Here is a 4,535-nt window from a genome sequence, read left to right as displayed (position 1 = left end):
ACTACTGTGAACATTTTGAAAAAATATGTAGATTTATTCCCAGAAACCTCGAGTACAGATTTTATAATAACCTTTTAAATACAAGCTATGATTAAGAAGTATAAACAAGAAAGCTATTTGGAACCTAGAGTATGTGGATTGATGGCAATTTAAACCATATTGGGATAGTTTACATAGAGAACACAAGGCCGGGAAAAGCCAAAAGTATTAAACAATTCTTTTAAGGAATTTGACTGTGAGGAAGAAAAGAGAGATACCAGAAATGGTGGGTTAGGCAGAGGTCCAAGGAGGTATTTTGTTTGCCTGTTTATTAGTTTGTTTATAAGATAAAGAGGACTTTATCATACTAAATGTAAATCTTGAGCGAGAAGTTGAATGTGAATATAGAGATTAAAACAAGAATGACTGAGAGCAGAAGGGTAACATTTAAGAGGAGTACAGTTCTTTTTTTTGGTTTTTCAAAGTATAGTGGAGAACTTAGACTCCCTGGGAGGTGATTAAGTGTTCTAGATCAATCTCCATTTAATCATATCATATCTTTATCTTTAGGATATTTGTTGCCTTCTGAATGTCAGATAACTAATGTCCCCCCAAATGTCCGTCTGTTGGAGCAATATAGTTACACATTCAACTCAGCACACCCCTAGTACTCAGATCAATGACACTCAAGTGAAGAATGTATAATGGTAGAAGCCATTTAGGTGACATCCTACAGTCTTACCTTTGTGCATTCTACTTTATGCTTCCAAGCATATGACTGATTCTAGATTTAAAATTATGTCAAGACCCAAACACAGATACAATTGATTTTTCTAAAATTCTTCATATGCTTGTTTCCTCCCTTTTTGCTATGAGTTTCTATTGGCTTAGAGCCAACCACAGGAGTCTGTCAGATCTTTCACATTAAAATATTCTGCAAATACCTTTGATTGCAATATTCATCTTACTCACCATAGCTTATAATTATTATTTAATCATTAATTCAATACTATAGCAAATACCTCCTCTCACCCCAGAGTGCATTTACATAATTAATATGTAGAAGGATTAATCTCCCCACTATTAAGAATCAGTGTTGATTGTGGAAATAATTACAAGTACTTGCAAAACATTATAAAATAGTTCAGAAAATAAGTGATAGGTAGTTTCCTGCTAATGCCAAAAGAAAATAAACATGAGTTCAAGGTGAAGTCTAACGATAACACCTACATTTAGTTATTCTTTTGGGGGAATGAGCCATATAATGTTTAGAATATCATTGGCTGGGTTCTGAATTGTTGACATTTGAAATAACCATTTAAGAGGTCAGTAAATGATCTGAATTTTTTAAAGCTGTATGTAACAAATGGGCCAAATTTTCTTTGCATCACCTTCCCAAGGGCAAATTTGCAAGTATCTATGCACAAGGGCACTTGGTATACATTTTTAGGACCTAACATTGCTCAGCAACATGAAGGATATTAGTTCAACAAACTCATTAATTTTTGCTTTTAAATATCGTCTCTATTCTCTCTGTGGTCAGTTGAAGAACTTTCATTCAGAAAATATGCATACAAATGTAATTTAAGTCTTTTTCACAAGATCATAGTTGTGCATGACAAGCCACAGAAGTGTGATGCGTTCTACTTTCTCAGAAATAGCCTGAACTCTCTTCAAACTGAGACAGTTCATTCAGTAGCTCATTAGTAAATGAAAGGATTTTATAGCACCTGTTTCTACGTACCACTTCCTATCAAACACAGGGGTAAAAACTGATAGCTTACAAGCTAAGTTAGGTGTAGTCCCCCCAAATGGGAGTTTGCATAACATTTTGAATTTTCTCTTGAAAATATTGAAAATTCTGTTAACATGCCACGTTAAATGATTGAGTTTGAGGAACATGCCCTTCTTTAGGCAGGGCGTGTACCCTCCACGTCTCCACTGATCCTGAATTCCAGTGTGAACTTTCTTTTCAGTTGATCCCCTTCATTGGTTTATTATAACTCTTTAAGTCCTGTAGGTATCCTAATTAATAATCCCTAAAAAAATAATGCTCTCTATTAAACATTTTGCATGAAAGCAGTAGTTGGATCATTTGAATTAAGCTCTCACCTCACTAGAGTGAGGATGAGGTGGGTGTTGCTAGCAGAGGACCCACACAGGATATTCAAATGTGACTGTAGGCTTTGTCATTGTTCTCAGATTAAATGCAGACTGGTTCTGATTCATCCTTAACCTACCCAGAATGAGAAATAAATAACTAGCACCACAAGGATAAATGAAATCATTGAGTAAGTATACAAAATAGTGATTGAGCTCCTGTTACGTACAAACTGAGGTATTGTCTGCTGAGCGAGGAGGTTTGTATCATTTGTGCTTGTGAGGGTGTTACAGAAGGAACATTTTTGTCACAAGTTCTTCATCTGAAGCAGAAGTGCTCCATGTAACTCGGATTCTGCAATGTTGTTTGCGAGATGCATACTTTTCAGAGAGAAAATCTTTTGGGGCTCAGGTCCTTTCCTATCCAATGTATGTTGTGGATGACATAGAGTGGATTTCTTTAATAATGATGTTTAGTGCTCTTGCCACATTAATACTCTCTCACTAAGAAAAGGAAAAGAAACATGACAAAATGTTTTCTCTAGAAAACAGGTTTCCTTTTAATTTGCATTATTTTCTTAAATTAATAAATAAAGCTAAACACACATCTTCACTTTATAAAAGTATTAGCAACTCCCTACTTGAAAATTAGAACTATTAAGACATTCATGGTAATATTAAGATATCCAGAATAGCAATTTAACAGTTATAGGTGTTACTGAGTGCACAATCAAATCACCCAAAATGTTACCCCGTCAAGAATATAATCACAAAAGGTGTGTTAGCAGAATAATGGCCACCTGTGCAAGGTAATTGTATGAAATGCCAAACCACCAAGATGATGGGAGAAAGGATACTTAGAAAAACCGAGAATAAGTGTTCAACATTTTGAAATATGTCCACATCTTGATAAACAAACTAACCAACTGCATACCTGCTGCACTAAAAGTTTTCAGGCATAGCACTTTGGAAGACAATTTTCCATGGGTCACCTGCCTTTCTGAAATGCTATGAGAAGAGGCACAGAAAGCTTTTGTTATGGACTATTTTTTTCAAGGATGCTTATATTGCAAATGGTCTTGGAAGATATAGTGTCTTCCTTGAGAGAGCAAGGGAGATGAGACAGGACTGCTTGCGTCCCAGTGTTAAATAGTGGAGTTCACTAAACTCAGGATTCCTCAACTGTGACGCAAACCCACTTTGGGAATGACATTTACCTGGGACACTCTGTGTTGCCCTGAGGAACCTGGGGAATAAGGAAAACTGATGTGCATGTTAAGCTCGTGCTGTGACATGGCAATGAAGTCCCGTTTTCTGACCCAGGATTCTCAAGTCATCTGCAATCATCCACAAAACCATGGCAGACTAAATTCTTAGTGTTCAAAAGAGTAACACCTTAGGTCCTTGCAGTTCTTAACAACACGGCAGACCCTTAACTTACATTTTTTATGTCAATAATTAGACCAGATTTTCAAATCTTTGAAGATTCTAGGTTGTTGATAGTTGATTTTTATAGTCACTAGTTCTGGAAACACTTTTTCAATTATTCAATCTTTGTTTTTGATAATCAATTCATAATGTGATTCAGTTCACTGATTGAACAATAGAAGTGAAACTTACAAAAATTAATTTCACAACAACAAACCACTCCATGACTAATCTCTCTGAATCTCCCCACATCTGACCACTGCTTGTAGTATAAAATTAGATAAGCAAATAGACATTACCTAAAATAAGAACATCAGGTGTCGGATCCTGCTAAGTTGACTAATTTTGGACACATATCACGACCTAGAATGTAACAGTAACACTGAAACTTCTTTCATGCAAAATTAACAACTTTACAGTTGACTTTAGCTTCCAAATATGTAAAAGCATCATGTCTGAAGTCTGCTTGCTATGTCTGTTTTCTAAGCTCCTCACACTGGATGTTAAAAATACCTCTGACATTTTACTAATAGAGCTGAGGCTCTTTCTATGATCACATTGATGAAATTTCAATTTTCAATTCCAAATCCATAGATTCTATGGTTCCATTTCTGCTCTTGGCTTTTGGTTAAGAGTAGCTCAAGTTAACTTATATCTATTATATTATCTGTACTTGTGTTAAAATAGTATTGTAAGGTCTATGTGGAATAAGTTTCTGAAAATGAATGACAGATAGTCTAAAATAACTATGTGGTTCTCTTTTTTCACATAAATACATTTTATTTTTTTTCTTTTAAATTCTCCTGGCATATTCCCTTGTAAAGTTCTGTTGACAGTAAAAAAAAAGAAAAAAGAAACCCAAGTCAGTTTGTGTTTTATCAGTCAAGAACAATGAAAAGGCTTTCCAGTTGATATTTTATTTATCTTCTTATTAAGCTACAGGGAAAGTAACTTATTTGGCACCAAAATTCACACTTATTCATAATATTTCACTCCTGATGCTACTAAGAAAAGCGTTATCATCCTTT

The sequence above is a fragment of the Sturnira hondurensis genome, unplaced genomic scaffold (genome assembly GCF_014824575.4).
Source record: "Sturnira hondurensis isolate 20B ecotype Veracruz unplaced genomic scaffold, ASM1482457v3 Scaffold0009665, whole genome shotgun sequence".
Classification (NCBI taxonomy): Eukaryota; Metazoa; Chordata; class Mammalia; order Chiroptera; family Phyllostomidae; genus Sturnira; species Sturnira hondurensis.
The sequence above is the reverse complement of the archived record's forward strand: the minus strand, read 5'-3'. Positions refer to the sequence as shown.